This window comes from Thunnus maccoyii, chromosome 6 (assembly GCF_910596095.1).
Source record: "Thunnus maccoyii chromosome 6, fThuMac1.1, whole genome shotgun sequence".
NCBI lineage: Eukaryota > Metazoa > Chordata > Actinopteri > Scombriformes > Scombridae > Thunnus > Thunnus maccoyii.
In genome coordinates, this window is record NC_056538.1 from 7,546,485 (window position 1) to 7,560,492 (window position 14,008).

Consider the following 14,008-nt stretch of genomic DNA (forward strand, 5'->3'; position numbering starts at 1 on the left):
TGCACCCATCCATCCATGCAGTTCAACCTTACTAATCTGCTTCACCCTCTTCTTCATTACTCTCCCTGCTTCACTTCTTCATATTGAAATCAGATAGTAGTGCAAGCATGTCTAAAAAATCAGTTCAAGAGTTCAATTAAAGTCATAACACAGAAGTGAAGAAACAGCTTTGTGCTTGCAAATTCAGCATCACTGCACAGCATCTCTGTCTCTCTTTCCCCCTCACCACTGCTCTGCTTCTCTTATTCCCGTCTCTCCCATGCTCCGTCCATGCGTGCCATCAGAGCCTACTTCATCATGTTGAAGCACAGAGGTTGAAAGCTAATTAATGAGGCTCATACGTAATACATGCTCAGCGAGGATCATCATGTCATGCGAGCACCAGCTAGGAGTTGGACAGCAGAACGGAGGAAGCACATATTGCAGCCATCGGCCTTCCTACTCATCTTTGTCGTCCTTCGCTTTATCCCGATCTCCCGTCACCTCCATCTGTCCTTCCTGTCCTGCCTGTCTCTAGAAGTTACATTAGTTCTGTGCTCTGTACTTCTTTCCTCCACTCTTCCTGCTTTCCATAAACCTGAAAAGACATGAGCTGACTTTAACCACCTGTTTTATGTTGAGGGGTTTCTGCTGATTTTGTAGACAAATCTCTTTATAACAATGATTCATACGCACAATAGAAAATAGAATAGGTTTTATGATGATATGTTTTACAACGGAGAAATGCTTTTCCCAAAATATAATTAATTCCAACTGGTTTTCATTGGCCTTGGGATGATTTCTGATGGTCTGAGTTGATCCGCTTTTTGATTTTTGTGATTTTATCGTCCCTTTTTCTGCTTATCATCTATTTCTTCCCAGCTCCCTCATCTCATATCCCTCTCTCCTGCAGGGACGAGCACATGATGCTATCAGCTTGTCAAACACATATAGCAAACTGACTGATTCTCTATCCCTGTGCACTCTTTTAAACAAAGACCATACAATGACCTGCTTGGTTCTCATTAGGTGTGACTGGCCTTGTAAAAAAAAGTAAAAGGTCAATTGAATTATATACCACCTGGAGTCAAGGGGGAAAAACATCAAAAACAGCCGATCAGTGTTGGCTGTCTTTTACAGTTTGAACTCTCTCTGTGCACTTGGCTATTGATTTGGTTATTAATGTCAATCTGGGAGCTAAAATCTATTCAACCTTTTTTCACGGTAGCCATCAGAGTGTTCATACAGTAGAGAGAAATAAAATAAAAGGAGGAGCACACTCCCCTGCTGATTTAAATGGATGCTTGTCTCCTCTAAACATATGTGGCTTGATGTAAATTTACATAGAAGAGGAAATTGCTTTTCTCAGAGGCAGCCTATTTTCTCTGACCATGCAATAGGTGAAATTGTTTTGTAAGAATCACCGTTATCGGCTTTAACCGTTAAAACTGCATTATACAAGGGGTGGTATAGTGTAAGTCCCATCCTCTTCTCCTGTTTTTCACTGGTGTTTTCAAACAGGTTTTTACTGATTAATTCTTAGTGTTGTTGTTCTTTGATTTCTTATTGTTTTCCATAAGATGCTATTGTGACTTCCCTTCGGTTTCATCGTAGCCACCCTCATCTTGATAGCTGTAGCCCACCTCACCACTGGCCACAGCTGCAGCAAATAGTATATTTACCTTACAATTTCAAATATCACTGAAAAACAAATTTCATCCAGCACATATATGTATGTATGTACAGCAATAGAAACAGCCTGATATTGTACCACATATCATACATATGTATTGTCACAGTTTAAAATTGAAGTTTGCCAGAGCCTTGCATTTCCCTTATACTTGTCCCTGCAACTTTCACACAGTCTAAACAATTAGACGAACATAAGCCATGAGGGTATGGCTGCCCACTCACTCCACAGATGATGTAGTCTATCTAATATGTCAGTATATCTTTTCGTGTCAAACAAGAGTGCACTCAGTATATACAGTGACTTCAAAATGAACCGAGCTGAATCCTAAGAACATCACTTCTGTTAATAATACATGACGAGGGGAAATTCGAAGTCGAAATGTGATGTAAATGTATAAAATATTCATGAAAAAACAATATTATAAATGGTGAATGCAAAACCAAACCTTACTGAGTAAGAATAATCATGAGGCAACACACACACACACACACACACACAGATGACAGCACATGCTTGTGCGTGCATCCATGCATATACTCCCACATCTCCAGCTCTTTAACCTCACATACACACACAAACACAATCACACACACACACACACACACACACACACAAACACACACACACACACCATCTGCTGGACGAGCAGACACATGCTGAAGATGTGTACCACAGACCGACAGTAGAGTCAGACTGTGGTGCTGCATTGTCCTTGCTGGTGGCCTATAGTGTGCCCTGTGATTCAGAAGAGGATGGAAGGCCAGCATATGCTGGAGCAGACTGCAGTAGGAAGGTCAATCATTTCTTGCCGCTTCAAATTACCGTATCTGTTAAATACTGAATATATTTATATACCTTGCACACTGATATAATGTAATGCAACGTGTCCAGTGCGTTTACAGTGTCATTTTTGTTCAGTTGAAGTGACTCTTGAATCATCCTCAGGTCTGACAAGCATTTGGAGATGAATATGTATAAATGTATAACGTGTGTGGAATGTATGCTGACAGATTGAGTGTTGCATGAGTGATTTACATGGACTTGTTTCACCTTCATCATCTCAGAGTTCAGGTCAACCCCAGACATATATCATTAATAGCTCTCCCAGTTCTTCCTGATATTCAGCTTTTTCCTGTTGAAGAGGCAGCTGACTCATCTGACCATGTCTTCATATCCAGTCTTACTTATATCGCTCTAAAAGGGAAGAATTATTGATAGTGGTTTGGCTTATAGCTACATCCAAAGTCAGATGACTAACTGTGAAATTACAGAGAAAGAAAGACACCACTGGTGTCCTTACTTGAATTTTTCAGGAGAAAACATTGAGTTTCAGAGACAAATCATTATCAACAATCACAACCAACCACTTTAGGAACAAAATTATTTAAATAAATCAGGACAAGTCAATAGTTTCTTTGTGATTATACATAACTGCTAGGTATTTGCTGTGAAAGTTTGATCCATTTTGTTATGAATGTGGGGCTAATTCAAAAACTTGTGTTCATCACTCAAATGTAATACTTCAGGTGACACCACAGACAGCTATACTCTCATATTGATGACAGCATTAGATCTATATGTTGGCTCTGTGCTTTGATGTTAACAAGAATAAAGTTGAAATGATGCTTCTCTGAAGATGCACATAAACATCTCTGTGAACCTATGAAGAGAAGGGTGTTATGGGTAGCTGTGGGATGACGAAAACAAATGAAAACATATTAAATACAAGCATTAAATAAACAACCACGCGAACATCTCAGAACGATCCCTGTGCACATTCACCTACATAAGCATAATACCAGCATAAGAGTATGCTAACATGCTAACAATGCAATGTTAACATGCTGATGTTCAGCAGGTATAATGTTTACCATGTTCACCATCTTATATTGATCATGCTAACATTTGATAATTAGCATTCATCCTCATTCAGTTGAGGCTGATGGGAATGTCAGTATTTTTGCAAACATACCAACACCATATAACACCAAAGTTATTACAGTTCATCCTGAGAGGAACATGAAAGCCTAAACCAAATTCAAAGGCAACCCTTCAAACAGATGAGAAGTCAGGAGATCACCAAAGTCAGTGGGATTGATCCCCAGGGGAACATTAATGTTTCTACAAAATTTCATGGCAATCCATTAAATAATTATTGAGATATTTTAGTCTGGATCAAAATCCAACAGTCCAACTGACTAACTTCGCCAGCTAGCGCTGCTAAAAAACTTACCCTGATTGGTCTGATGGGATGCTGTAATTAAAATATGCAGTGATGAGAGATTACCCTTCAGGTATTCATCTCTTTGTTCTCACTCAGGGTTGTAATGCATTAAACTTCACTGTGTGCGTAATGTCATGAAAGCAACTTTTCCTGGCACAGTCAGTAGCACCAGCTTCCAAGATTTTTTGCCTGTGCCAGATCCCTCAGCTTACCCTAAACAAAGTGGCAGGGGCTCGAGATGCTGTTAAAGTGACGGATTGGAGGTTTAAAATCTCTGTAATGATCTCTAGTGGTGAGGATTATATAAGGAGAGTGTGTCGTGTAGATGGATGGTGGATCTCTCTGGTTTGTGTATGTGTGGAGAGGGAGGAGGGTACATTCAATGGGGACAGGGATGGGTGCATGCACGTGTACTTGTACATAGATATATATATATATATATGTACTGTATGTCTGTGTGTACGCTTGTATATGTGTGCTTGTCAGTGTAAATCACCCTGCTGCTGTCTCTCTGAAAGCACTTATAGACACAGTCCAGCAGCCCTGTAAAGAGCTCCTGTCTAATGTCCACTGTCCCTCTGTTCCTGGGCATTATGTAAGGAAACACTGGGGCCTCATTTATAAAACATGCTCTTTGACTTTATCCTGGATTTCATTGTGCAATCATTTCAACAACTGTGATGACAAAAAAGATATCAATTGTAAACATAATGTACTGCGAGCTTTTGGAAGTGCAAAGGCTCCCGGAAACAGTGTGGGAAGTAAAAAGATCAAAGGCGCTGCAAAAGTCTATTAAAAAGCCTTTTCTTAATTTGCCATTCATAGCTGTAAATTACATTAGCTCTCTCCTTTAAATCACCATCACATGATAAGTTTTTTTAAATTATTCTTATCCTGGGACTGATTGAGATTATAAGCATGAATTATAACATTTTATCAGTGAGGCCCATTGTGTAAAGTCCACAAAAGGAGAGAAATGGTAAATCTTAAGTCTGAGGAGTGGTGACATTACAGCCAATATGATAGACGCACTCCCTCGGACACGGTCAATAATTCACTGAAACACTTTTTTATAATGAATTGATTTGAAGACAGAGAGCAGGGCATCAGTTGAACAATCATAATTATGGCTATTGTCAAATATCTATTGTTTTTAAAAGCAGTGTAGAGTCAGTTCTCTAAATAAGACCAGAAAAAGCTCATAAATCACAGAAATGTATTCATGTTCATGACTTGAACAGTATGTATCATAAGGGCCTGTTGGAGACATTTAGAATCAGGCTGTTTCAAAGGGCATGTCAGGTTGAATATGCCATATTTGTGCAATGCATTACAACCTGCCATTTGAAGCCTATATAACACCCTGAAGGTTGCATAAGGGAGTTTAATGGGATAAGCAAGTTAAAGTACTTCTTTCATATCCAGTGTGAATATTATGGTATAGTTTTTAAGTCTGTATACAAATCAAAACTTTAGGCCAATAAGCATGAGTAAAAAAAAATGAAATCACAGTCACAATGCCTCCATGTGACAACAGAAGGTATTCCTGGTGGTTTACATAGTGTTTAGAAAGTGTGATGGGACCTGGCACGTTGTCTTGGATACATTTATGTTCCTGCTCCATGATGAACAGGTTGTATATTGCTGACCGATCTTTACGACTATTTGTGGAAGTGGAATTTCTGGTTATTTCGTCACAAATTATTAAATGTTGCCACTGTCAGCACAAACTTCCTTTAGTTTAGTCTTTGGTGTCCAACAGTTTTTTTTTTACTATCACATCCTCTGTACATAATAAAATGTTAGTCACTGCCTCACGTTTTCCTGTGCATGACATAGTCTCAACAATGTTCTGTATACATGATATGAAATACCACCGTGCATATGTTAACCTTTCTGATGTGGTGTTGGTCTGTGTCTCACAGTACTTATCCTCTTTCCTTCATTCTTTCTTTCTTTCCTTCCTTCCTTCCTTCCTTCTTTCTTTCTTTCTTACGTGAACTTTGGTCCCCTCAAATCCACCCAGTTTCAGTCTAATCAACCTCAGTAACTGAAAACATCCGTGCAGGACATTAAAAGTTAACTAACTTACAGGATAAAATAGGCCTATGTCACAGCAGACATTTTAAGAAAAGCACAGGTGTTACAAATAACATTGATGATGGCTATGGCAGTATCACAGTGAGTCAGTAAGCAGCTAAATTGAATTCAGTAATAATTCATTTTATTATTTACATCTATGCTTTTCTACCTGTGACATGTAAAATCCTTCCTTCCTCTGTGAAAAAGAGTGTTAGTGCTGAACAAGCATGTAGTGTCCTGTCAGGCAACATCAGTTAGCAGTTAGCAGGGAAAAAAGCTGCTGTTCAGACACTTTATTAATATTAAATCATATATATTGTAGTTGTAGAAATACAATGTGAGGCATGAGCACTTGTTAAATGTAAGTACAATATTCACTTTGGGTACTATTCCTCATTTCAATTTTTTAACTCCTAAAAATAAATATCTGCCTGCTGTGGCTTTGCTAACAAGCTCATGTGTTGAGAGTAGCTGTCCAGGGTTTTATACATACAGTAACGTGGTTTTGTTTGAACAGTTCAACTAGTTAAGTTTCATAAAGTATAGAGCGTGTTGGTTCTTAATATCAGCCTCACATTACAGGACATCATTTAATTCAACATTAACAGAAAATATTGCTTAAATCCTTCTCAGTCTCTTTACGTTAGTTCATCAATGTTAGCTTCTGTTGTTCTTTGAACAGCCGATCAGCAGCTAGCCGAGAGATTTCCAGTTCACTGTGGCTAACATTATGAATCACTGTTGGTGAGTAACTACTAATAATATACAATAATAATATTTTCTATGTTGCACCTTTCAAAGATGAGTTCTGTACCACCTTATGTATAAAAATGAATACATTGTTAAAATCCAAACTTCTCATCTGAAATGTTAGAAAGATTCAATTCAGCCTGGTCAACAGCAATGGAAACAAACTTACAAACGTACATTAAATGATGTTTTTTTAATGTGTGGAAACACACCGCTGACATAATATCACCTTTTAGGATTAAACTTGTTAGCAAACGTTTGCCTGTTCAGTCATTCAGCAGATATAGAGCAACATTAACATTCAGTGAGAGTTTTTGGCCATCTGAGGAATGTAAATACAATATTCACTCTCCTTCTGGCTCTAGTTTGGTCTCCATCAACTCCTGAGGGAAATGTCTGTCTCTCTAGCTTCTAAATATTCCACCATGTTCATCAACAAGTCGCTATAACTTTGTCTGTCTGCTGTTTGGTGCTGGGCAGGTATACAGCAGGTATTTTGCTGAAAACAGATGCCTGCTGTGACTGGAAACTATGGTATGAGAGCAATGGGAGTGACCCAAACAGTTCAAGTTGACCAGACAACCACAACAAATCAAACTCAAAGATGCCCTAAAGCACTGAGGAGAACTGCAGAGTAGGGTAATTATTCATCAACTCATCCATGATTCATTCTTATTATAAAAATATTGATTATTTCTGCTTTAAATTAACAATTTAAGAACAAGACATGTTCAAAAATGTAATACCTCCAATCCTCATACTATACTGTTAACTCTTTGCTATGTGTCGTGTGAAGCACATATCAGTTTCAGTCATAGTGTGTGATGTACACTTCACATGAAGCTCTTTACTATGTGATGTACACATCTCACTTAATATGTAATGTAGAGTGCGTGTGAGTCTGAAGCCTGTGGCTCAGTGGTGCTTGAGAAACAGGCCAGACATACCATTGAGGGCCTGCCAACTGACCTGTGTGTTGAGTGTGTGTGTGTTTGTGTGTATGTGTGTGTGTGAAGACTTCATATAAGGTCTCACGAAGCTCCTGCCAGTATGTGTATGTGGATGTCTGTGAAGTGTGTTTAAGTACAGTTGTGCCAGGATCCCCTTCAATGCTTCATAACTGTGTGCGTGTGTGTGCACGTGTGCTGGTATAATGTATGTGTGTTTGTGCTGGCGGTCAAGGAGGGCGCCTGGGAGGACTGGTGTTTGATTGGCGCGTGCCGTCGAGATCTGCTCCTTCCTGTTAGCGTACGCATCACTTCCTCTCACCCAGCCCAGAGCTACTGCCTCGCTGTCTCACAGTCACTCTGACACGATTCCCTCTCTTCTCCTTATTTTTCCTTCCTCTTCTCTCTCTGTTCCTCTCCATCCCAAACTTACTGTCCTTCTTACTTTGTCTTTCATTGTCTTACTGTTAAGCATTTCTTTAAACTGCCTCAGGCATCTCTGCTCCTATTTCATTATCCTCTCCCTCTATCCCCCTATTTTCTTTTACTTTTCCATATCTCCTTGTTTCTGTCTTTCCATTTTAGTGCCACTCTTAGGGTGCTTCTTCCCCCCCAGTCTTTCTCCATTTGTCTCTCTCTGCTCTCCCTCTTAACTCTCAGAAGGCCACTTTTGTTTTAACAACTTGACAGCCAGTTCATCATCCTCAATGAAGCATGTCTTCGCCTCTTGCTCCCTATTTCTCTCACCTTAATCCCTCCCCAATTGCTCCCACTCCTTCCCTAACCTCTTTGTCTTTCCATATCTGCTCTGTATTCAATCCTAGAGCAACCCCCACTCCTCTTCCCCTCTTCCTCACTCTCTTCCTCCCCTCCTCAGCTGCCCTCCCTGAAGACAGAGCAGAGGCAGCCAGGCAGAACAGCCAGCATGTTCCCATGTTCTCTTACTCCAGCTCTGTGGCTGCCGCAGCCCTCATAAGCCTCTCTATTTCTCTCTCTCCATCACCCCCTTTTCTTCTCCACACCCCCTTTCCTCTGCACACTTTCGGCTTTTCACCCTCTTCATTCTCTTTCTCACTTTTTCATTTCTTAATTAACCAACTTTCCTCTTTCTTCATTCATTTTTCTGGTTGTTATCGTTCCTTCCATGCGCTGTGCTACTCCTCCTCCTCTGCCTCCTTTCCTTTTCCTTGCCTCTGGGCTTTATCCTTGGTCTTTGCGTCTCTCCTCTATCTCCTCCCACCCTGCTAAACATTGCTCAAGGCCATCCTTGTCTCCTTTTTCCTCAAGCCTTCTTCTCTAGTCTCATCTTCAGCTGTTTTCACTGTTGACAGTATGGCTCCTACAGTATACGTCCTCTTTCTCATCTTCTTTGCTTCGTTTCCACATAGCATCACACCAACTCTCCACCACTCCTCCCCTTTGCTCTACTCAGTTTTTATTTACTCCCCGATTCTCCTCATCTCCTCCCTCCTTTCTTATGCACTTTTTATCAGTGTCGAATATGGGTTCATGTTTATGGTAATGACTTTCTTGCCTCCTTCCTTCGCCTACAGCTCTGTCACATCATGTAGAGCAGCAGATTGAGGGGCAGAGCCTCAGTTCAGAAAATAGAACATGTTAACTTAACCAAAAGATGCAGAGACAAAAACACTTACCGGAGTTAAAGTGTGTTGTAACTGCTTGACTGATACTTCAGTCATAATAATTCATCTGTTGGCTGGCTGCTGATTTGAAGCCAGTTTCCTTCAGTTGCCTCTCTCAGCTCTTTGTCTCTCCGCCTCTGTCACCTCTCTCTGAGGTCACAGTCACTGCAAACAACGTGCAACAAACTTCATTCAGGGAACAATTAGCATGCAACTTATCTTATCTTAGAAATATTAGTACAAAGTAGGGCTGGGAAATATCTCTATCTTATATCGATATCATGACATGAGACTAGCTAGATATTGGATATTGTAATGACATGATATGGCATAAGTGTTGTCTTTTCCTGGTTTTAAAGGCTGCATTACAATAAAGTGATGTAGTTTTCTGAACTTACCAGACTGTTCTAGCTGTTCTATTATTTGCCTTTACCCCCTTAGTCATTATATCAAAATTACTGATGATTATTTATCAAAAATATCATTGTGTAAATATTTTGTGAAAGCACCAATAGTCATCCCTACAGTAATGTCGCAATATTGATATCAAGGTATTTGGTCAAAAATATTGTGATATTTGATTTTGTCCATATTGCCCAGTCCGAGTACAGATGTGTCTAATGACACTTCATGAGGTCAGTAATGATGGTTTTTCATTGTATAGGCATTTATGCAAGAAATTATAGAGGAATTGAAAAAACACATTACAAGGATTTAAGTGTAAGTGGCCAATGTCTGAGAGGCATACAGCAAATTCATTTTTCAAAATCCCCACAAAAAAAGTGGCGCTGGAAGCTTGGTGGATCAAGCAGTAGTTGCTGTTGGTTGCAAAATGTTTATGAAGAGGAAAATTCTTTTGGTTTGGCTTTATATTTAACAGAGCAGGATTGTATGAAAATGGATGGTACAACAGAGCTATTACAATACCTTACTTCATTTTGGACTCCTCTTCTCCATTCCTTCAGTGTCCAGCACCATTTAATCAGTCTGAAGTTGCTAAGTGGTTTCAATTTGTGTTTTGTGTCAAATTAATTCGTCTCTGTGAGCGGATCTACTGATCGCTGCAAATTCAATGAATTGACTCGGAATGATGAGATCTGGAGGATCCCAGATGTTGTTGTTATAAATGCTGATGTTATGAACCCTAACAAGTACTAAATCCTGACCAGATACTGTAATCAAACTACTAATACAGTAGATTAACAGATTAACAGATTAACTGATTAATGAGTGCTAATTAAGAAACAGTTACGTTTATCTGTTGTTTCAGGCAAACATGCAAACTACTGAGTAAATCAACTACTTAATAATAAAAATCAACTGACAATGTTTGATAAAAGATCTTAACCTAAGGTCTACTTATAACTTCTTTCCAAAGCTTTCAGCTGCATCTCACAGTCTTCATCAATGGGTGCAGTTTTCTCAGATTTCACATCATTTCACATTCAACTGACAACATTCACACACAAAGAAAGAAAGGGGAGGAAAATGTGGTGTTCTTGGTCTCTTCTCCAGAAAAAAATGTCACTGCATAACACTATCAGATGACAGTAGCAACACCAATAATGCTTGTTGTAGTTATTATAATAATGATTTTTTATCATTTGGTCCAGGAGACATCTCAGCCAAACATGGTAGTGTAACCTCCACAGCAATTACACCTCTGTATGTCTCTGATGTTCAGCATGTTGATGCATGTTGCATTTTGTTGCATCAGACACTACAGTAGACTGTTAGAAAACACAGGACCAACCAACTGCCTGCTTTATGAATAAACCTGTTAACCTTCAGCAGAGGCCGGCATGGTCAAAGTGCAAAGATCTACATTTGTTGAACAATGAGCAGCAGAACTACACATATCCAGGCAACTAGAGATGCTGCCTGCTTTTTTAAAATCTGACTACAATCTGCACACAGGTTCAAGGTTCACAGTGATTATACACACACGTGTGTGTTTCAGCATTCACAATGTAGCGTTCTCACCTTTGAGCTTATGGAAATTCTCAAGAAAGTAAATCAAGAATTCTTTGGGCGGATGAGGTGCAGGCCCTGTGAACCATGAACTAAGGTCCTGCTTCTATTATCATGAGGCAGCGCTGATGAATGAGCACGCTGCGTGGCGAGGCACACAGTGTGATTGCTGTATTGATCCTCATGGGATGAAGGTGGTTTTAGGTAATGACTGTGGTGTTTGAGATGATAGTGGTGGTAATGGATATGATGATGAGGCAGAGAGGAGAGGTGGCTGTGGCGAGTGAGGATGAGGATGGTCATGATGAGGATGATGAGTAATGATGGTGATGATGAAGGCTGCTCCAGTAATGATGATAATGATATAGGTGATGCATACCGGGGGATGGCTTCTATAATAGCGCTGGTGTGAGGAAGATGATGATGAAGGCAGAATAATGGTCATACACAGATGCTGGCCTTATTCTTTGCATAAGTGTGTGTGTGTGTGTGTGTGTGTGTGTGTACACACGGGCACGCGCACATATGTATACCTTTGCATGCAATGGGATGTGATGGTAATATTTAAGGATAAGAGGACAATGATGATGAGGATGATGATGGTGAATATGAATCCCGTGTGTGTGTGTGTGTGTGTGTGTTTCAGGAAGTGACGCTGAGCAGCCAGCCATCTGTCGGCAGATTAATCCTGCCTGTGCTTAGAGATATTACCGGCTGGCTTATCGCCGTGGCAACAAGCCTTCAATCCCAGTCCAGCGTAGCCACCATGTGACCTTGCTGAAGAAGGTGGGTGGGGATTGAACACATGCACACTGGCGTGTGCACACACTCACACACACACACAAACACACACACATAATATGCACACACCATAACACAAAAAGGTTCAGTAAAATGATGCATGCATGCATATCAGTGTTTCAGGGACACACACATACTGCTGCATGCACATAAAGAGTGCACTGACTGTGAGGGGGGTTTAAGAGAAAATATTACTACACACACACACACACACACACACACACACACACACACACACACAAACACACACACACACACACACTTCCTATCCTCTCATCAGTGCCATGGTCTAAAGGTTTTAATCCTGCTGAAAGGTTTCAGTGTCACCTATTGAGTTCAGAAATGTCATTACACCAACCAGCTGGGCTGCATGCAGCTCTCTGCAAATATTGTTTTCAGACAGCTATATATAGATCTGTATCAATATAACTTGTAGCCACCTTTGTTCAGTTTCCTTCACACCACAGAATGATTTTTTATTTGATAAATTCCATTAATCCCACGTGCACAGATATCCACCTGTTCATGTTTGCCATACACACATTGCATGTACAGGAAACAATACACACAGATGCATGAACACACCCGCTTACCGGTCATAAATCAACAGCACAATACCAGTTCAGGCTTGATGTAACATTCAAGGTTTTATTCAGTCTTTACATACAGTACACCAGTCAGAAATATACAGTGAACCTTCAACAAAGGTTCATCAGGTACACCATAAAATCTGCATTCCGAAAGATTTTCAGATGAAGTTTACAAAGCGTGAGTGTGTTTGAGTGTGTGTTTCATTGTTCCTGTTTTCAGTCCATGTTTTTTCATCCATACAGATGTCACAGATAACTGCAGAAGCTATGCTGACACTACAACAAGTTTCTAGGGCTAAGATCGTTAATTATTGTCCCTTTCTGATCCCTTAAATATTGATCACCAACCAGGATGCCAAATATTGGCTAAAGTTGATGTTGCTCCCCCACTCCCCTGATGCATCACTATTCATCTCTCTCACTGTGACAAACAGCTTCTCACACAGTTTACAGACGCACGTCATGACGTAAAGGTGATTTGGTCTGAGCTCATGAGGTGCCTGTGGAAAGGTGAGAGGTGGACTCGAGGTTTGTGTTATGGCTAAAAGCCATTGTTTCCGCTGTCACACTTGTTCATAATCACCCTATTTCCAATTAAACCTGCCCAAATCAACCTTATACATTTGGAATTTACTGAATTTTAGAGACAGAGGCTAAAGCCAAGTCAGGTCATAATCTCACATCAACAAGCCCGCTGCCAGTAATGGTGGCGGTGCTGCTAAGAGAGAGAGATGCACAGGGCTGTTTGGTCAAATCCGGATGGTGGTTTAAATTCCTTTCTGCATGGATCTGCCACTCAATGTAATTAGATGAAGTAATCATGATTGATATCATGACAGCTTAGTGAGAGGTTGAGAGGTCCTTTCCTGAAACCTGAAATGGTTATAATCTGGCCCACAGAACAGCAGCACCAGTATCAGACAGGGCTGGAGGGGGGAGGAGGGAGCATTTTATTTCAGTTCACAGAATAAAATGAAAATGGAAGCTGAACATCTGGGAGAAGGAGCTTTAAAACTCCCATTTTTTTCTCATTCAATTAAACACAGTAAAAATCTTTTCATGCAAAACAAGTTGTCTAATTTTCAATTTAAATAGAAAATGGCCACCTAATTGATTATGTATAAATGAGGATCATCTTGGCCCATAAGTGCACAATGTACTCTTTCAAAGAAATGCACAAAGTCAAGTTTGAAATCTTTCTTTTTTTAAAACTATGGCTTTTTGTTTTGTAATAAGTATAAGCCCTTGAATGTATAAGAGGGGCGTTTCAAAACTTACGCAAGGGCCACCAGCCCTTTAGGATTGGCTACATAATGTCATTACTAAAT

The 14,008-nt window shown here is 40.0% G+C and overlaps 1 long non-coding RNA gene across 1 annotated transcript; it reads left to right on the plus strand.

Moving 5' to 3' along the window:
* The first annotated feature begins 6,654 nt into the window (after positions 1-6,654).
* Positions 6,655-12,069, plus strand: LOC121899039. The gene is made up of 3 exons (XR_006096589.1): positions 6,655-6,722; positions 7,209-7,367; positions 11,936-12,069. It is a non-coding gene; the product is annotated as an uncharacterized LOC121899039 (long non-coding RNA).
* The last annotated feature ends 1,939 nt before the right edge of the window (positions 12,070-14,008 follow it).